This window comes from Camelus ferus, chromosome 3, assembly GCF_009834535.1.
Source record: "Camelus ferus isolate YT-003-E chromosome 3, BCGSAC_Cfer_1.0, whole genome shotgun sequence".
In the NCBI taxonomy this organism is placed as follows: Eukaryota; Metazoa; Chordata; class Mammalia; order Artiodactyla; family Camelidae; genus Camelus; species Camelus ferus.
The window spans coordinates 82,639,223-82,661,197 of NC_045698.1; the positions used below are offsets into that span (position 1 = coordinate 82,639,223).

The window sequence follows — 21,975 nt, forward strand, 5'->3', positions numbered from 1 at the left end:
ATAGTCTATCCATAGCCTTCTTGGTTCTCCTTTCAAAGTATTTACTAAATCAAAGTGTTCACTTCCTCCACCACTACTATGCTGGTCCAAGGTACCCTCATCTATTGCCTAGAAATGCAGTCACATGTTAATGCATCTCTCTGCTCTAACCCTGCCCTTATAACCTCTTTTACATATAGCATTAAAACTGGGAGACAGATGTTGTCAGTTCTCTTTTCAAAATTTTCAGTTGGTTTCACATTTCTAAAACTCTTTCTTTGATTTATAATGCCCAGCATGATCTGCTCCCCTCTCCTCTTCTACTCCTGCTACCTCTGTGTCCTCATCTGCCATCTCTCCTTACAATAGTCCATTCCCCTCCACTCCATCACAATGGCCACCTTGCTATTCCTTGCACATCAGGCATTCACATTCACCCCTCAGGGCCTTTACACTGCTTCTCCCCATGTCTGTAATTTTCTTCCCCACGTATCTGTTAAGTTCGCTTACTTCCTCCTTTTAGATCTCAGCTTAAGTACCTTTCTAAGTAGGAGAATGTTCCTTACCTCCATCTATAAAGAGTATTTTTTCAGTCTCATCTATCTCTTTACAATGCTCTTTTATTCTTAAAACACTTAGTGTGATGACATATATCTGCTCATTTTATTGTGACGACCCTGCTAGAATGTCGAGCCCCAGCAGGGCAGAAACATTATCAGTTGTGTTTTTTGCTGTATCTGCAGAGACGAAAACCATTCCTGGCACATAGTAGGCACTCAATAAATATGTTTTAAATTAAATTAGATTACATTTATTCATGATGTCTCCTAAAATTTTGTTAAAATTTCAAGATTTCTGGGTAACAGAAACTACAGTAAAATCTCACTTGTGCCATATAGTAAAGAAACGATGTTACGGAAAATAAGGAGGAGAGGAGGGTATAGCTTGGTGGTAGAGTGTGTGCTTAGCATGCACGAGGTCCTAGCTTCAATCCCCAGTGCCTCCGCTAAAAATAAATAAATAAATAAACCTAATTACCTCCCCTTCTCCAAAAAAAAAAAAAAAAAGAATAAACAGAAAATAAGGAGATCTTTAATAGCCTCACCATTTAAAATATTATCAAATTGAATCCAATATACCTAGAGTTGATGAGCCAAATTACTGATTTAAATGACAGTAAAATATCATAGTATATTTAATTCAAAGAACATTATAGAAATAAGTGGACTTTAAACAATCTAATGAAAAAATAGACTTGTCCTAAGAAACAAACTCAAAAATACAAGCATAGAGACAAGTCAGAAAGATGTATTTAATAGCCACCGGTGTCAATTCTTTGTACAATTTATACTGGAAACAAAATCTGTTTTCATATTACTGAAAGAAAACCAGTTATCCGAGGGTTACTGATCTGGAAGGATAGGTCAGTCAGCAAACCTGGTGAGCCAAGCGCTAAACAACTTCAAGAGGGGCGTGATGAAGCAAAAGGTGAATGTGTAAAGCAAATTTGCTCATGGAAATCAGGGGGAGGCATCACTACCCTAAGGGAGGTAGTACTAGAGAACAAGGATGAAGTCAAGAAGGGAACAAGGAAGGGAGGGGGCTTTGGTTTTGTATAATATGTAAATCTAGGTGCGTCATTTTGAGGACTTAGGCTGTTGCATATACATCCTTGTCAGGTTGGTGAATTCGTGTTAGCAATTCCTTGTTGTTTTGTCTCCTCTACCAGCTGGTAGAGCTTGAGGACTGATCTTTAGACTAGCAGATGGTGGAGTTGGTTCTGTTGGTAGTTGAATTGGGCTGCTGTGGTTATGATATACTGTCAACTTTCTAACTCAGGTGAGTTACAGTTTGTACCTAACAGACAGACGAGTTTGAGAGGTCAGTCTCCAAAGCAATTAAGTAAAATAATTTAAAACTTGAACTAAGTTGACATTTTTGGTCTGATAAATCCAGTTCTGTAAAGAGCTGATTGGTTTGTTGATGTGAACACTCACAGTTTTGGGCACTGCTTTTTTCTCCATGATGCTGCTCTCAGTGATTTCCAGAACCAAGGGAAGTGAGACCAAAGAAGAATGAAGAACTGACTTCTAACATTTTTTGGCAGACTACAGTTGACTAAGGGCAACTTTCATTTTGTCATGACCCATCAGATCTCTGCTCCTTTTTTCTTTTCCCAGTCATTTTAATATAGAAGATACACTAAGTAGACAATCTGTGGCTCATTTTATTTTTTTTTAAATGTTTTTCTTGGAAAAGATATTAGCCTGAAACATGTGCGTGACAGTGTTTTATTTTTCTCTCACTGTTTCAGTTATTTTCATTGCATTGGTAATGCTAAAAGTATTGCCATTTTTTCTTTCTCATTCTGTCTCTCTTTTTTTTTTTTTTAGAAAGAAGTAGAAATGAATTAACCCCTAAGCATGTAAAGGTGGATATTTAAGTGGAAACAATATAAAAGTATAAACTTAATGGTATTTTAACCCAATATTGCTAAAATGTACTAATCTATTCCTAAGCCTGAAAGATTAGTAGGCTGATAGATTTGTAATTAGTGATTTTAATTTTAGAATTATGATTTTAGCCTTAGAGAGTTCTGTGTCTTTTTTTTTTCAGGGATGAGGATAATAAAATAAACTTGTGGGTGATACTGGATTCATATCAAATATGCTCATATTCAGACTTCAAATTATGTGAAATGCAAATTTCTTGGCAATTAAGATTAGCATATTCAGAAAACATCATATCCTGAGATTATGTCCTCTACATTTTAATTCTTAGATGTGTCAGCCATTTTGAATATATAATCATGACATGGTTATTAGGTTTTTATGCATCAAAGGGAAATCTTCATCTATTATTTTAAAACTGCAAATACCTAATAATCATTTTTGTGTCTTCCCTCAGTAAAAGCAATATCCCGTTCCTTTGACTTGGTGATCAGCATTTGATGATCTACCATTTCTTTGTGCTTTTGAGAAAACGCTATACTTTCAGGAGAAACAGCTGGAATGAATTAGGAGATGCAGGCTGACATGCCAAGCAACAAACAAAACTAAAAGAGGATTTTTAAGGGCCTATCTTCAGTGTGGGATTGGGTTTTCCTTTGGTGCTCTCTGGGAGCCCCATTCTAATCTTCAAGCTGGAATTGTGCGGCGTGTTTCCTCTTGGTGTTTGAATGGGAAAGCAGAGTGAGCCAGGGTTTAAATTAAATAGCAGAGAACATGCAGAATGGGGGCCTAGTGCTCTGCATAGGGAGTGGTTTTGATTCTCTGCTTTGGCCCTTTTTGGATGAGTTAGGCAGGATTGTGTCCCTTAATTCTCTGTTCTATAAACACAATGCAAACCCTCATTTACAGGGCTTTGTTAATGCTAAAAACACTTTCAAGAGCTTATGGAAGTGATTACATGAAACTCGAAAGTATTATCCTTTACCTTAAAATCTGTGTTGACTCTTGGACAGACTGGCTCGTTACCAGTATCCATGTCTTTTCAAGTGGAACAGTGTTTTAAAGTAACAATGTTTCATAAGTACCATGAGAAGAACTGGCTCCAAAAACAAGTTACAGTCTTTCTTGCTCCCAAAATGATGGGAATTCTTGGCAAACAGGGCCCATGAGTGAAAGCTGCTCATGGGAAGAACAGTTTGAAATGGGCAGGAATGACGGAATGACATTTAAACAGCCTACCCAATAAGTCAGAAATTAACCCTGGCTCAACAAATTAAAAATTAAGTGATATCTGCCCTAAATTAGGACTAAATAGACTCAAAAGTCATTCATAGCAGTTCATACCCATTCCCCATCTCCCCACCTCCCCTCCCAACTGCAGCTCAGGGCTATAGACTGAGCCCTTGGATAATAGTGGAATATGATAACTGAATCAGATTGCTTTTGTGATATTTCAGGAATCAGTAAATCTGTGTGAAAATGGGTTCAGTCCCTAGCTAGGTTATACCAGGCAAAATCACTTAGTTATTATGAACCTTATTTCTTCATCTATAAACGGGGGTATTCTCTGTCATAAAACTGTTGTAAGACTGAGTCTGATATATAAAGTACTTGGTACTCTGAGTGGCCTCCAGTAAGAATGAAAAACTGGGAACGCCTGTTGGTGGTTGGAAGAAGGGAGATGTCAGTGGCTTTTAATTCTGGAAATCCACCTGCCTGGGCTCCATCCCTGAAGAGTCTGAGTTAGTGGATCAGGTGGGGCCCTGTTTTCAGTGGATGGTAAAAACTCGCCAGGTGCTTTTAATGTGCAACCAAGATTGAAACTCACTGGGCTGTTAGAAGGGAAACTGGGTTTCTGCAGAGTATCTCTTAACAAAGCATAAACCTTTGTGAATCTACGCGTGTTTTCCTTAATGGTTAAGAGGAAGTAACTAGCGCTTGTGAGTAGGTCTCATTTATGTTTTTATGTTGCTTTAGTTCATCCCCGCTGGGGATTTCAAATTCAATTGTGACTTTAAAGGAAAATTTATTCCCTTTTTTACTGTTTATGTTATGGGTCATAAATGAAAGTTTCCTCCCTCAAATGTGAGAGTTAACGACTTATTGTTATTGAGCTTGTGGCCCAAATTTAGACAGCCAGCAAAACTGGACCCCAGTCAGTGTGGATACTAGTCTGGCATCTTTTTCTGTCTTGCTAATGTGTCGACAGCCTTAAGTGAGCAGGCTGTGGGACCCAGGTCAAAGGTCACAACAACTCGCCTGTGTATGAGGTAAGAAGTAGATGTACCCACACGCCAGTTATGTAAGCATTATGAACAAAGAAGTAAATGTACGCATGCGCTAGTAGCGTTTTGTAAGCCTTATGAACAAAGAAATGAACAATACGCATGTGCGGGCAGAAAGGATAAAGACAGGACAAGTGCACCACGTGGGCGCATGCCATCTTGTTGAACTAGAATAAAATGCTGTTTTGCTCCATGTGGGCTCCTCGTGCGGTCTGTTTCGCGGCCCCAAGGCTCCTCACACATTTTTCCGGTTGGGCAGCTCACCTCCTCGAATCCCTCTTCAGCCCCCCTCCACTGACATAATGCTACCTAAACAAAATTATTTTAGTATACGCTATACCATTTCTTTCACTCTTTGGTTAGTGAGATTGACCTGGAGCACAGGTGCTGCACCTTTAGTGATGGATAAACCCACAGATGAAGAGAACATGTGAGCTTCCCTTAAGGCTTCCCGTCTGTCCTAGGTTGGTCCGTCTCTGCCTCCACATCTTGTTCATGCTGCCAGGACTTCCTCTTTCACTCTGGCCTTATGAGAGGGACCTTTCTTCAAGAACAAACTTGAACTTGCCTCCTTCATAAACTCTTCCTGCCTCTGCCTGACCCAGCCTTTGGGAGCCCATCCTCCTCCACATTCTGTGTTCACTCGCCCCGTGAGCCACAGTAACTGTGGGCTGTTGTTTACACTTTGTTGTGTCTGCATCTTGTCTTCACAGCTAGCTTTAAACTATTTCAAGCTAAGAAACAGCCTGATGACTTCAGGAATAAGGTCCTGCACTTCAGTAAGTACTCAGTGAATGTGTGATGGTGGTAGAAGTTAGATTTGAGGGAGGAGGAAGAGTGTGGGCTGGATTTATTAGGGAAGACCACAGAGAAGGTAGACCTTGAACAGGGATTTAAGATTGGATAGAATTTGGATTGTTGGAGGAGAGAGCCTTCTACAAAGTGTTATTTTTGGTCGGATTTGAATAATCTGCATGCATATATAAAAATAGTTATACACACATATGTAAATGTGGAACCCTGAGTTCCTAGACCTTCTTAATAGCTTCAGAATCTGTCCTGATTATAATACCTGATATATACAAATTTCTCAACTTCCAGTCTCAGAATATGAGGGCAAAACATACGTCACTGAGCCTTACTACTGGCAATATGACCTGAAATAAATTGCTCTGCCTTGCTCAAAAAAAAAAAAATGATGTGTGTAAATTTTCCAAGCTTCATTTTCTTCATCAAACCTGTTAACAAGGGACATTATATTATTTCTGACTTTTATCATACTATTCAGAAAGGATGATCGAAGCAGCCTTAATAATAGATCAGTCTCATTAATAAAATGTCTGCTCTACTCCAATTTACATAAGCAAAGGAGTGCATACAGCTTTCTGATTTGTACGCTCTCAACTAGAGGGAATTCTGGAGGTTGTTCGCCATCTCTTTTCAATAATACAATTGGGGACGATGAAGTACTAGTATTATCTTATAATCTTATCCTTTGCTCCTTCAAAATTTGTAGCCCAGCCCCCTCCCAAATGGCCTTCAGGAATGTTGTATGGAAGCTGAGATCTCCAGTGATTTCATTCACTTAAAAGATCTGTTCAATATTGCACATGAAATGAAAATCTTTAACTGTGTATCACAGATGCGATGGGGGCCCTTGTCATCACTCCCCAGCTCTGACAGTCACCTTAGATGCATGATTGGAACAAGGTGATACAAGAGGAGGGAGAGTCAGATCAGCCAGTAACCAGGTTTCAATTACTATGACATTGATGTCTGACAGTAACATGGTCACAAAATTATTTTCTTGTGTCCATTGGGTTTGGGGCCCTAGATTTTTCTGTCCAGCAAGACATTTATTTATTCGAAATTTAAAGCTTAATTTCAGGTTGAGTGATTTTTAAATATACCCAACTTTATTTTCCCCAACTCTGAGGACCACTCAGCTTTTTTTTTTTTTTACAACATACATAACCTTGAATCAGGCCTTCCTCTTAAATCTCCCTGAGCTTTTGTATTCAGTGTTCACTGACTCCCACAGTAAATTCAGTGTGGCCAATTACTTTTCATAATGAAGTTCATGTAAATTGGAGTAGAGCAGAAGTTTTATTAATGAGACTGATCTATTATTAAGGCCGCTTCGATCATCCTTTCTGAATAGTGAGATGAAAGTCAGAAATAATATAATGTCCCTTGTCAACAAGCTTGATGAAGAAAATGAAGCTTGGAAAATTTACACACATCAGTTCTGTTTTTTTTTTTTTTTTTTTTTTTGAGCAAGGCAGAGCAATTTATTTCAAGTCCTATTCCAGTTTTTTATAACTTCTAGTAGAAAAATTGAGGTCTTCTAAAGGTATGTTAGTCATGCAAAATGAAAGTTTTATTCATGTGCAACATGGAACTGAATGGTGGTATCTTTTGAAGTCCACCAGGAGTGGATTTTCTAGGATACTTACACTTTTATATTTCCTTTTCTGTTTTTTCCCATGGATAGACTCATGGATATCATGCCATAAATATAGATTTTTAAATATAGATTTTTAGTGTCACCATTGCCCAGCTCGCTTTTTAAAAAAACTCAAATGGTGAAATTATTAATGGTGATTTCACAGGAAGTAGGATAAGCAGTGAGGTGGTGCAGTGGGGGCCTTCTAAATGCTCCTCAATATATACTGGCCTCTTTGTCTATTTCAGGATCACCAGTTTATGGAATATGTATCTCAAAGCCCTTATTAGTTACCTTATTCATTTAAATGTCTGTTGTGAATTATTTCTATGTTTTATTGTGTTTCTGACTATTTGAAATAATTTAAAACTTTAAAGCCTGTTTTGGGAAATATGAAAGAAGCAGAAGGAATTGAATGGCATTCAGGGATGGAGCAGTAAATGAACATTTTAAAAATGACATTGCACAGCACACTGGTAGGTAGAGTAATGTAGAGGGAAATTAGAATAAAGCCCAAAAGTGTTTCTTGACTTTGTAGATGAAGGTTGTGTATTGGGCCCTGGAAAGAGACTTCCTTGTGACAGCTGCAGAGCAGAGAGGAGGCCAGGCCAACACGGGTCTTTGGGCAGAAAGGAAGGCAGTTGAAGAGCGTGCAGTGTTCCATGGCATACCAGGTACAAATCTTTTCACTGGCAAGGGACAGAAAAGCAATTCAAACTAATTTAATTACAAAAAGGAGAGTATTTATTAACTTACAAATTAGCTGAATTAAAAAAGTACTGGCCTACATAATTAAAAATCCAGAGAAGTTATCTCTGAATGCAGGTAAACAAGGAGTTGTGCCAGAAATCTCTTGTTTCTCCACCTCTTGTTCTGCTTTTTTGTTTCCTCTATAGGTAGGCTCCCCTCCAGAAGCATCTAAGTTATAGTCTGTCTGTTTACCAACCCTAGTAGAAAGAGAGCACCTTTCTAAGGGTTTCCACCGGACTCTAGCCTGATTCTTATGAATTATTCCTTGGTTCATTATTCCTTTGTGAATTGAACACTACAGTCAGGCGATACAGTGATCTGACTTAGCAGGTTTTTAGAGCTTAGGGTAGGAGTCTTTTTCACTAACCCAGACCACAAGGACTGAGGGTGTGGGGAAGGGAGTTTGCCCAAAAGAAAATTGGGACTTGATAACAGAAGAATGAGCTATGAATAGGATAGGCAAACAAAACAAAACTGAAAAGGAAACAAACAAGAGTTCCACTGCATATGGTTACAAACAAAAGCAAGATGGAGGGTGGTCCTTAAGGGAGTAGGGCTTCAGGAAAAATATAAAACAGGTGTTGACGTCATTAGAGGAGAATCTAATGAACATTATTCAGGAAATTATAATGCTAATACTCAGTTATGGTTATTAAGGAAATGAATAGCTAAATCAGAGAACATATTTTCATGCAGCTGTCCCAGATAATTAGAAAAATATGTAGGAAGATTGATTAAATGAAAGCATTTTTCAAAGTTTTCTAGGGGAAACTTTTAGGTCCAAATTATTCATTCTTAGTAAGAGTGGGTGTTTTTGTGTAAACAGAAAACATCCTTGCAAAACATTTGTTTTTCAGTCTCTGTTTCATATATGTGCCAATCAGTAAAATTGCAATGCAGGCACAAGTGGTTTCATTTAGCTAACAAAATATTGCATGCTTATTCAGAATGATTTAATTTGTCTGGGAGAGAAAAATGGATTGTTACCAGATCCTTTTAACTTGAACTATAGACACAAACTTGTCACTTTTACAGGGATTGACTTGGTTGATATTTCAAAGTTAAATATTTTTTGTAAAATTATTCTAGTTTTCTTTAGTTATTTTCTAAGTGGTGAAAAATGTGCCTCTGTGCTTGGATGTAGAAGGATATATAATGCACAGCTTTTGGATTTTTGATAGTCTTTGTTTAGTTTTAGAAATAATTTTGCCTGAAAATTTGATATGCATACCAGAAAATCCAGCACAACTCAAGACAATTCAGAAATTATTTACTGAAGATATACACTGCAGAGCATAAAACAAATAGGACCTGTCCTGCTTTCAAACAATTGAAATTTAGCATCAGAGATATTTCTATACTTTATAAGGATGAGTATAATGCATAATACATTATCACAATATAAAATAGTTATACAAACAGCTATATACATAATAGTAGGACATGATTATAGTGTACAATACATGATTTTAATACATACTAGAGTACACTGTTTATTAGAGTAGTGTGTAAGTCAATTATTAAGAAGAGGGTATTTAACTGGGGAAAAGAAAAGAGGAAAGTTTCCGAAGGAAGTGGCACTTGACACATATGCTAAAAACTTTTCCTTTTTAACAGACAGGACTATTTGGTAAAAGGTATTTCTATTAGAGTAAATAATGTAGAGGCAAGGCATGCATTATGTTCCAAGAATAGGATGATAATCATGAAGAGAAGGTGGGAGACAAGGCTGGCAAGGAAGATGGAAGCCCACATGAGAATTTACAAAATGACTCACAATCTGGATTCTCTGGCAACAGGCTTAGATACGGGGGTTGTGGGAGAAGGTAGTAAAAAGATGCCTGGAGTAGTGAGCATGGTGGAATAGGAGACAGCTGATGCCCCTAGTATGAATAAGCAAGTCAGGGGGAGTTTCCAGTTACTGTGGTAGGATGAAGATATGGTAAGTCTGGGATGAATTATTTCTGAGTTTCTGGGGAATATTCAAGCAGTTGGGGCTGTAACTGAAGAATAAAGTTTAGGTTAGAAAAAGACAACAAGTTTATACTGCATAGCGCAATATCTTATAGTAACATATAGTGAAAAAGAAAATGACAACAAATAGTATGTATGTTCATGTACGACTGAAGCATTATGCTGTACACCAAAAATTGACCCAACATTGTAAACTTCAAAAAGACTTTTGCGTTATTCTGCCTGGATGTGATAGTTGAAGGCTTAAGAAGAGTGGATAAAATTACACAATGGGGGAAAGTCAGAGGATAGAGACTGGAAGACTTGGAAGAAAGAAGAGTGAGTGGAAGGAAGATCAGCAGAATTAAGTTTTCCTTTACTTTGTTTCTGACCCTGTGACCAATCCCTTGTACATGTGTTTTGTTTTTTCTTTTTTTGTCACAGTTCACTGCCTTTCTCTCCCATTACTTTGATGGCATCAGTTTGTCTTAGGAAAGTGTACAAGAGGTTTCTTATTTAATCAGATCTTGTATCAGAATCAGGTTTTTAGCTTGGCACTCAGATTTCTGGTAACTTGATAATTTTTTTGCCTTGCATTTCAGGATTTTTATCCATCCTGATTTGGATATGTGCTTCTTCTTAACTTGTGACTTGAGGTATCACTCAGAGTCCGTGCAGCAAACAGGTGGCGAATTCATAGAAGTAAGTAAAAAAGAAGTTTGGTAAAGGGAAAATTCTCAATGGTGTCAGTAGGCTTAAGGGAACTGACAAAGACTGGTGAAGTGTTCTTTGGTGAAGCATGCTACACCAGGACCTGACGGGACAAAGGGAAATGATAGTTAAGAGATGGTGGGGAAAGTTGGAGTTATGAGAGGGGGTCCATGTGACGAGTCACCACCCTGAGGACGAGAACATAGCCACAGACAAGCAACACCAGGGAGGGTGCAGGGGAGTCAGTTCCCTGACCTCATCCTTCTCCCACCCTCCATCTCCTGCCAGTGCCAACCATCAGCAAACCAATGTGGAAGCCAGAGAGCAAGGGGCCCAGGTGGTATTGTCAGTAGAGATCAGCTTGCTGGGGAAAAAAAGTAGGGTAGAGAAGAGTGAAGAGTATGTCTGGAAGGGGAGAAGGGGATGCCCTCCATGGTTGACTTCCTGGCTTCCGGTTCTCTTTTCTGCTGCTGACTTTGGATAGGAACATGTTACTTTCCCCTTGCTTGTTTTACTTACAGTGGCTTCTTGCTTTATGTGATCTCTGATAGATAAGAACAGATGTTTCACAGATAACACAGACTTATCAGAAGCTTCTCCTTTTTCTTTTTCCTTTTCCTCTTCCATCTTAAGCTGTGGAAAGTTTAAAGAATTTAAAGGGGGAAAAAGCAGAAGAAGGCCAAAAAGTCAGGAAGAGATGCATAGAGTAGCAGACTTCTTTCTATGTCTGTGCACTAAATGTTGATGTTACACATGACTAAGGCTATTTATAATTTGGCTACTAAATATGATTAGGAATTGGCTTGGAGAGTTCTGTGTTCTAGTTCAGTTTGTCTAGCGGAAAATTTTCTTTCAAAGCCACCAGTAAACCCTTCCCTGTGGTAGACACTCCCGGCTGCCTACCCAACCCTCCCTTTCATCCTTCTTCTTTGCTACCAGACTCTCATTTTGTTCCAGTCTTGGTGGCCACAGGCTCTGGAAAGGCTGGCTCTTCGCAGCACTAGGGATGAATTTTGATTAGTCAAAGAAGCTAATTGAGGTGTAGCAGGATGCTGAGTACTATTTTTTCATGGCTTTCATTGTAATTTGGATTCTGAAACTGAGGACAAAGTGTTCAGGACCATATATTCTAAAGAAAGATTGTAGATCATCTATGAAAAACTTTTAATGATTTATATTGAAAACTAATCTTAAAAGAAGATATAAGAATGGCCAATACTCACCTGGAAAGGGGCTCTAAATCACCTAGTGATCAGGGAAACTGCAAATGATGAACCACACTAAGTTATCACAATATACTCACTGGAATGGCTAAAATTAAAATGACCGATAATGCCAAATATTGGTAAAGATATGGGACCACTGGAAATCCCATACACTGCTGGTAGGAGTGTAAATTTGCACAACTCTTCTGGAAAACTGTTTGACAGTTGCTTATAAAGTTAAATACACACCTCCTTTATGGTCCAGCAATTCCATTTCTAAGAATTACTCAATAGAAACAAAATCATTTATCTACAAAAGACTTGTACAAGAATATTCTTAAAAGCTTTATTCATAATAACCAAAAATTGGCAGCAAAGCCAGTGTTCATCAACAGAAAAATGGGTAAAGAAATTATGATGTATACCCATAAAGTAGAATATTATTTAGCAATAAAAGGAAATAAACTACTGATAAAAGCAACAAACTTAGATGTATCTCAAAAATGTTAAGGTGAGCAAAAGCAATCAGACACAAAGAGGACATAAGTATCGTTCTATATACATGAGGTTCAAGGTGATAGAAAACAGAATAATGATTGCGTCTGTGTGGGAAGGGCAATAAACCAGAAAGGGCATGAGAAAACTTTTACCAATGATGAAATCCTTCTCTTGATTGAAGTGGAGGTTATATGGGCTAATAAAATTATCAAACACATCAAGCTGTATACTTAAAAGACAATTCGTTGTTAATTGTAACTTGATTTTTTACGGTCTCAAAGCTGTACACTTTGGGTAGATGTGTTCACTGGATAAGAAGTACTCAAATTTTCCTTTAGCTGAGATCCCACAGAAAAGAGATCATTTAATAGTTGACTCTGTGGGTATTTCTTGTGGTGGAGGTGGAAACACAGACTGGTGATTCTTGTGTCCCTGTAATCATCCAATCCACGTAGTTCCTTTTGCACCAACTGTGTGTTCACCGAGAATACTCTTGTTGGAGAGGGGAGATGATCAGTAGACATGTACTAGGCTGGCTGGTTTCTAGCTACAGACTGACAAACAGATATTCTGCTTAATATACTGCTCAGCATCAATGGATCCTCCTTGGGGAAAATCACTTTCATTGACCTTTCATCCTGATCCTGCAGTATCCATCCTTTTCTTAAAAAAAAACCAGTTCTCTATGCTCCATAGCTTTGTGAAATAGTTGTTTAATTGTGGTGTACACAAGCCTTCTTATGTCTTTAATCCCTTTTAGAGAGTTTGACTTGTTATATATCAGAATCAGGTACATCCCAGGGGTGATGCAGATTTTAAATTCAAGCAGGATTCAGAGCAAGTATGGACTGGAGGGGTGGAGAGGGCTACCTTCCAATTTGAAATGTATCATATTTTTGACAGTAAGTGCCTTTTCTGCCATAGTGGGTTAAGGGCCTAGTGTTTCTGTTGTTCACTGACATATCACTATAGTTGATGACCATGACATTCATGGAAAATAAAGGAGATGCTGTTAAAGTGGTCGTGGTTTATGGAAAGATGAGGATACTGTTTTGATTGGGGGAATGAGAAGAGGGGAAGTAATAATATAAAAATTACTTCAGAGTGGCAGAGGGGCACTCTTTTGCATATATTTACCAAACTAATTTTTTTAATTGCCTTAAGAAGAATCAAAAGAGAAGTTAGTTTATTATTGCTTTCAGATAACCTGGTAACTTACCATTAAATGAACAGAAAATAAGGACAGAATAAGCATAAATAACAGCTAGGTTTGGGGAAAATTGCTTGGTGCAGAAAGAAAATTCTGTAATTTATCCCAAACTCAACTCGCTAGATTCATAGTATGATGTAATCCTTGTTTGTTACATACCATTCTGTGTAGCTAAACTTGCAAGATCTTCTTTGTCCTATAAGATGAATCATGCAACTCAAACACTTTTATTCTTAGAGCTTACAGATTATATGTAAAATGAGTATAAAATATTTACAAATATTATACCTATAGGTATAGGGGAAAGAAGCATTTAATATTATTTTAAAGATGCTCTATAGGAGGACAGTATGGAAGTTCCTTACAAAGCTAAAAATAGACGTACCATATGATCTAGCAATCCCACTCCTGGGCATGTATCTGGAAAAAACTCTAATTTGAAAAGATACATATATCCCAATATTCTTAGCAGTACTATAAACAATAGCCAAGACAGAGAAGCAACCTAAATGTCCATTGACAAATGATTGGATAAAGAAGATGTGGTATATATACATACAATGGAATACTACTCAGCCATAAAAAAGAATGAAATAATGCCATTTGCAGCAGCACGGTTGGACCTAGAGATTATCATACTAAGTGAAGTAAGCCAGAAAGAGAAAGAAAAATGTCATATGATATCACTTATATGTAGAATCTAAAATATGATACAAATGAACTTATTTACAAAACAGAAACAGACTCACAGACACAGAAAACAAACTTATGGTTACTAAAGAGGGAAGGGTTGGGGAGGGATAAATTAGGAGTTTGAGATTAGCAGATACCAACTACTATTTATAAAATAGATAAACAAGAAGGTCCTATTGTGTAGCACAGGGGACTATATTCAATATCCTGTAATAAACCATAATGGAAAAGAATATGAAAAATAACATATATATATATACATACATATATATAAAACTGAGTATCTTTGTTGTACACCAGAAACTAACACATTTTAAATCAACTATACTTCAATAAAAATGTTAGTTTTTCTACAAAACAATTGTAATTAATTAATATTTAAATTTTAAATTAATTTTTTTCTAGCTCAGTCAGGAATTACCTTAATGAAATAGTCAGAGATACGGAGATATAAATACAGGATTATTTATTAGAGTTATTAGCAATAGTGAGCATCTAAAAAATATAAAATCTCCTGAAAAGAGAAGTAAGGTAAAATAAACTACAATATAGTTAAATGATGGATTAGTAGGTAGTCATTTGTTGTTATTATTTTTTCCAGGTTTATTGAAATAAAGTTGACATATAACATTGTATGAGTTTAGTCTGTAAACATGATGGTTTGAAATACACATAAATTGCGAAATGATTACCACAAGTTAGTTAATGCATCCACTCCCTCACCTAGTTAAAACTTTTTTCTGTGTGTAATGAGAATTTTTAAGATTTTGTCTTAGCAAATTTATTCTCTGTAACTCTTATTTTTTCCTTTCATCATTTTATCTCATCCTTTATAACTTTTAAGAAAATTTTGAACTTTTTTCCTACTTCACTGATTTGCTGTTTTTATGGTAGCTAATTTTATGTTTTTTGCTTTCACATAGTTTTAAATTTTCCAGTAAATGTTTCTATTTATGTATAGTTTTACATGATTTTAGATACATGTTTATTTTTTGTAGTGACTATCTGATCTAGTGTCATGGAAAAAACATTCTCTTGAAACTTGTTCAAAACTCAAAATATTTTAAAAATATATTATCTATTCTAAGTTACTAGTTCCTGGAATTTATTAGTCAGGACATGATTAATTCTGATTCTGCAGAGTGATTTCTCATTTGAACTATACACATACTTACGAGTTTTTATTTCTTTATCTTTACAGAAGGAAGTCCTCATGTGTCCATACTGACAGATGAAGTGAGTTTGGTAAGAAATCCATGTCCATTGCTGTGTACTACATGCCTAGGTAAAAATGAAGATGAAATTTTACATTGTCAATTAATTTTCTAGATCAGAATTCCAGAAGCCGAGGTTTGTGTGTGGTGGTAGAAAGCAGGGAGAGAAGGCACTGGTCAAAGCATTCAGGCCGAGTTGCCCTAGAGAACCTCTCTTTGTCTAGAGGAGTTTCCCTCCTTTTTTTATTTGGCCACCAGTGGTTAGGAACATGTCATCAACTATGTTCCAGGAAACTGTGGTTCAGATGCCTCTGCCAACTTGGCCCTAAGGCCAAGAAGTTCTTCCACAGCTTCTGATAAATTCGTGTATACGTGTGTGCGTGTTTTCATTTGAACTGCTTCATCTCTCGTTGCAGGAGCAGTTGTGTGGTCCTTCTGGGGTCTTGCTCACTCACTCCCTAGGCTTATTAGACTTCTTTCACCAGGACAGGAGACAGGACATGACTTATCAGACCTTCTCCTGTAGTCCTACTCATGTTGAATCTGGTAGAAGTTCTAATTGAAGGTTTTTAAAAATTTGACATGCGATGACATCTTCCTATAGTTTCCATTCCTTATGTTTTGTTTTCCTATCTTTACGTTGTCTTTCTTACTTTGTGGATTGAGGGTGTTAGGAGATGTCATATTCTCTGTTATAACAACACTTGGAATTAAGTTTCAACATATAACTTTTGGGGGGTCATAAACATTCAGTCCATTGAAGAATCCGTCTGTTTATGCCAGAAAATCTGAAACAATGCAGCAACAAAAACACAAGCAATTTTTGAGCTATGTCAGAATATTTTTAGCTGTTAATTCCCTAAACATCTAAAATAATGTAAATTCAGAAGTAGTTTGAAATGAGATGACTATTAGTAACTCATATTTACCGTAACATGCAACTATCACTGATTCAATTAATTTTTTTGATTTGTGAATTTACTTCTATGAAAAGTTCTTCAAAGTCATCAACATTAAATAATATTCAGTTATATGTTTAACAAGTTAACTTTATTGAAAAGAGTACAATACTGTGAAGTTGAGAATGTTGGGTCATTGTGCATCTAAGGATAAATCTATTTTTCTTTCTGATCAATATGATGTGAACATTTGTGACTTAAAGTGTTTTCCTTGTTAGAGCCAAGTGGTTGTGGAAAGTTTACAGATGGGGATCCTCAATATGTTATCTGAGAAATATAAAGGTCCTCAGTGTTTTAAACTAGTAAGGCAGCCATTCTTTAAACAAGCTACTTCTTGAGCATGGGTGTAGTGTCTACCAGAGTTTCTGGGTGTCTTTGTGTGGATTGTCATTGAATTGCCCAGACCCCTGTCGTGACCATGGTGGTTTGCCTGAAAATCAGAGAGAGAGAGGACATAATATTCTTTGTTAATCAGCAGCTTCCCTTTTTTGGGGCTGAGGACAGCTTCCATTTGTTAGGACATCACTCCTTAAACAGATGTTCTGTCTCTTCTACTTACTGCTTTGTTTGTATATTTTATGAAATGTTATAAAACTTACACAAGTAGGTTGTAGGTAAACCAGAAAATAGAAATTAGCAAAAAGAAAGTGACCCAAAATTCATCCACCTAGAAATACCTACCAATACAGAGGTACACATATTTCTACGTATACCTTTTGACCAAAGTGAGATCAATACTAAAAATACTGTTTGTGATCTGCTTTAACTCATTAACATATGACATTCAATTATGTTTTGTTTACTTTGTAACAACATTCATATTGATCAAAGAAATATTTAATTAGCATGTACTCTGTAGCAAATACCATGCTAGGTACTAGAAGACATTGCTAAAGAAGATAAAGAAGACATAGCTCCTGCCCGAACCATTTTACACTTGAAGTTGGAGGAAATATAATTAACCCAATAAGGCAACGTAATATATTAAGAGCTAGAATTGAAGCAGAATACAGGTAGGATGTTTCTTCAAATTAGGGTATGTTACTCGCAGAGGGTTGTGAAGATTTTTCCAGGGACACTTGGGCACTGAGATTATTGTAAGACAATTCACTTCCAGCTTCTCAGCTCTCATTTGTACTTTATTCTTCACTTGGTGTGCCCTAAAGTGGTAAGAGTGTGGTCAAGGTGTGTAGGTGGGGCTGTGGTCTCTGATCTCCTGTCTCTTTTTCAGTAGCCCTTTCTTCCACCGTAGAGAAAGGTAAACATCTCTTGCACTGCAGCCTTAACAGCGTTGCTTTGTTCTGGTTGCAAAAATCTCTAGGCTTCCACGCAAAAGGACAGTCTGTAATCTTGGCATTGGTGTTGAGAAAGAGAGTAATGGTAATGTTTCCTTAAAAGAGCAACAGTTTTATCTGAGAAAAGTCATTCTAAACAACAAACTGGCCATTCAGAAATGGATTTTTAATCTCCTAGCATTCCACAGAGGTAACAACTTTTCATTACTAGAACCTTATACTTTTGTTGTGGAGTAGGATAGAGGGGTCCATGAAAGTTGTTTAAGAATACAAATAATTACGTTAGGATAAAATTCTGTTCGTGATGTTGAAGGTAGTACTAGTAAAAGATAAAAAGGAATGATTTAAAACTTCTGACTAGTAAAAAAAAATGTTTATTCTTTGAATGAATGATGATTGTCAAATTGCAATGGTATTTAGATTCCATTGAGTATATTTTGAAGAATAATACATGTGGTGTCAGTATTTATAATATACAGATTATTTCATCCTTTATAACTACTTAATTTGTGATGAAAAATAGATGTTATCTTACAAATGTGTGAGGGAATGCATAGCTTTTTAAGTTCTCTTCTGGTGTATGTTAAAAAAAAAGTATACTGTAGTATATAGTACAGTTGTTACGTGAGTAGTTTCTGAAGGCATAAAAAAAATAGGGTTGAGCTCTAGATCTTCTAACAGTTCTATGACTTCAAGCAAGTTGCTTAATCTTTCTAAACCTCAGTTTCTTCATCAGTAAGTAAGTTGGTAGTATCCACTCATGAGGTTTCTATTAAATTGAATGTTTGACTGGAATGAGTTTGTTCTACCAATGGAGGTCCAAAGGGAATCACATCCCTTTACATTTAAAAATACATTTAAAAAGTTAAATCTGGCTAGATGCCCAATATCAGTTCCTTTTTAAATACATTTAAAAAGTTAAATCTGGCTAGATGCCCAATATCAGTTCCTTTTTCGTTTAAAAATATTCTTATGGGATTGATGACATGATGAGGAGAAGCCTTTTTTCCTAGGAGTTATATGAGCATCTCATAAAAATAATGCAGTTCAGAAAACCTGGACATGGGTCTTCACTGTATCAAGACTGTTACTTGGGGTCTTTGACTTTCAAGTCCACAAGGGCATAAGGTATTTTTGCTCTTTATCTTGCCAAGAATATACTCACATTTCTTTTGGTTTGGTTTCCAAAGTTAGGAACCTTAATGTTTAGTTTGCAAGGTATCCATGTATATCCCCTGTCCCCAGTAGAAATACTACCATACCCAAACTTGCTGTGCTGGAGATGAACATTGAACCTGGTCACTTGCTAAAGGACATCCTTATCTTCTTTTTCCATCTCAGAGAAGGCACACTGGGATGAGCCCTTTTCTCTTCAGTTCAACACCATCCATCCCTTCCTCTTCAAAGAAAATCTAGCTTAATATTCTTCCATGAATCTATAAACCCCCGAAGCTTGAGGTTTTATTTAGGGTTTCAAGTTTAGACACAAAAGTTTGGCCATCCCAGCTCTAAGGGTTTGTGCAGAAAATAGTTAATGTAGCAGGCTTGAGAGTGCAATCTTTAGAAAGGACTGTTTGCAAGGTTGGCTCTTGGCTGATGTTTGGAACTTGGATTTTGGGAGTGTTCCCACCATTCCCTACCTTATGGAAGAGTAGCTCTCATGTGCCCAATCTGTGTGTGCAAACAATATATGGTTTATGTGGACACCTGCTTTACTTCTGGGAGCCTGGAATTTTGGCAGAGGTAGAGTGTGTCTATGTGACCAGTCTCCAGTAAAATCCTTAGGAATGGACTCTCTCATAAGTGTCTCTGGTGGACAACACTGCACTTGTCATAATTCGATGCTAGAGGAATTAAGTCCTGTGTGACCCCACTGGGAGAGAACTCTTGGAAGCTTGCACCTGGTTTCCTTTGGTCTTTGTCTCATGTGCTTTTCCCCTTTGCTGATTTTGTTTTGTATGCTTATATCAGATAGTGTATTAAATAAAATATGAGATCCTTTATTAAACTATGTGCTGAGTCCTGTGAAACCTTCTAGTGAATCATTGAATCTAGGTGTGGTCTCAGGGACCCCCTACACAGGGAAAAATAGGAAAAATTACCTTTGACTGTTTCCTGGAATTTCTATACCAGTAATAACAGTAAAACAAAGACAAAAATTCATATCTCAATGACCTGTAGAAAGTTAAGTGAAATGCCAAGTATCATTAAACTAAAACAAGTCTCCCCATAGGAAATGACCCTTGATAATTCTGCAGGTTCTCATGGTTAGTTGTTGCAATGTGGTTAGGGATGATTTTGCAGAAGAAGGGATCCTTGAGTCCATGTTTGTATCTTTTTAGAGCTGCCCTCTCTATGTAAGAATAGTACCCTCAAGGCTGTGTCCGTGGGATTCCAATTGAACCTGAAATCCTACTTTTTCTATAGAGCCTATCTAGATGGAAAGCTAATGCAGGAATGCTTTTAATAATTCTGGTAATTTTTCTTTTTGATATTATTGCAGTTATTTGCTGAAAACTTATGTGTGTGCGTGTATGTGTGTGTGCACCTCAAAACTTCAAGAATGGGCACAGTTTTAAAAATCCATTAAATAAATAAATGGAGAACAAGAAGTTGTAAAGACAGTTTGGGACATTGTTGAATCTACGTTGTGCTTTTCTAACAAGCATGTCAGACTTCTCAAAAATAATACCAAACAGAGCTGAAAGCAGGTGATTGAGTATATCGGGAACTTATCCAAATGCCTTTTATCTCTTAGTCTCAATGGAAGACATATTGCTGCATTTTGATTTTCCACATGTGCATCGGGATATAAAATATTTAGCTTCAAGCTGGCAAAAGGTGGACAAAATAAATAAGTCACTGCCCTCAGAGAACAACCCAGGTGTGTTTGTTTGTTTTGTCATTTTTAGGAAGCAATAGTTTGTTCTGAGGTGACTTTTCCTTGAGAAAGCTGTTTTTGTATTTCAAAACAACCACTGCAAAACAAAAGAAATCAAATAAATAAACATACATGCCTTGGCCCAAAATAATGTTGTCTGGACAACAGTCATAGAGTTCTTCTGTCTATGGTAAAAGACTTGACATTCACAGCCAATGGCTCAGAAATGACTCAGCGTGTAGGAAAAATTAGCCTGAGTTAAAAATTTAAAATTAAGAAGGGATAAAGTTTCAATATACGTTAGTTTTTTAAATCTGCATTATAGTTATAGTTAAAAACAATGAGCCTCATCGTAATTGTCCTACCAAAATCATCATTTTGATCATTGGCATCCTTTTGCATAGTCTACTCTTGCAAGTGCATCGTTGGTGCTAAAAGACTCACATTTTGCCCTCGTTGAGGACCATGTTTGAAGTGCCTTCTGTTGCTCCTCACTCTTGCAGGTTTACTTTTCTGACACAAGTACACAGTCTGGGGCTTCCTCTTCCTTACCTTTCCATTTACATCTGAATTCTGTAAGTGTTTTTAGCTGAGGGTCTTTCTTCTGAGTAAAAGGAAAGGTAAAGCTGCTTATGATAACACTTTCTTCAGAATATACAAAAAGAAATACTCTGTTTACTGAGGTGTTATAGAATGGCTTATTAGAAATTTTTTCTTTTTTTTTTGTTTGTTTGTTTGTGTGTGTGATTGTTGGTTTGCTTGGGTAGGAGTAGCTGCAGCTAACTTGGCTCTGTAGCCTTTCTTGCTTTGTCCATATTGAGAGGCCTCCTTTTCAGCTGCCAAAGTCAGTTTTAGGAGAGCACCCTGCTAGCCAATTTAATGGACCTAAATCACTCCCTCTCGATGGTGCTTTGTTCTTTATTGTCAATTGACTTATTGATTGATTGATAATTATCCAGAGGATGGCCGGGGGCCACCAGGGTTAAACGGCTGTGGTCCACCACACAGACCATTGTCCCTCCTCCGTATGGCCTCGTGGCCTCCCCACAGCACTACCCCCTGCACCGTCCTCCTCCCCCTCAGGGGGCATGAACTGCAGTGCTGCCCAAGCCCCTCGCACAGGAGTTTGTGTTGCCTCTTATGACGTCTTAACATCTGTGAGAACTTCCCCAGGGAAGAGCTGTCTCTTCTTGGTGTTAACCCTCTGCTCCCATTATGATTCTAATGCCAGAAGGACGTTACCTCAGATACCCTCTCCTGAATTAGTGTCATCAGTTTCTACTGACTTTATGTCACTCCATTCTTTCAAATTACTGTTGTCTTCTTTCTAAGGCATCTTCTTACACCCTGCTGCTCTCCCCACAGCTGCCATCATCTGTATTCACTGCTAAATTTCTGGGATGAATGCTTTCCACTAATCGCCACCATTTTGTTACCACTCATGTT

The 21,975-nt window shown here is 37.2% G+C and overlaps 1 long non-coding RNA gene across 1 annotated transcript in view; it reads left to right on the forward strand.

Annotated features, from left to right (window-relative positions):
• LOC116662675 overlaps window positions 1–21,975 on the forward strand; it is a 180,607-nt gene that overhangs the window by 28,993 nt on the left and 129,639 nt on the right. The window contains exons 6-9 of the long non-coding RNA XR_004318660.1: window positions 5,428–5,493; window positions 7,699–7,834; window positions 10,466–10,565; window positions 15,382–15,465. This is a non-coding gene — a long non-coding RNA (uncharacterized LOC116662675). The remainder of the gene's footprint in view (window positions 1–5,427; window positions 5,494–7,698; window positions 7,835–10,465; window positions 10,566–15,381; window positions 15,466–21,975) is intronic.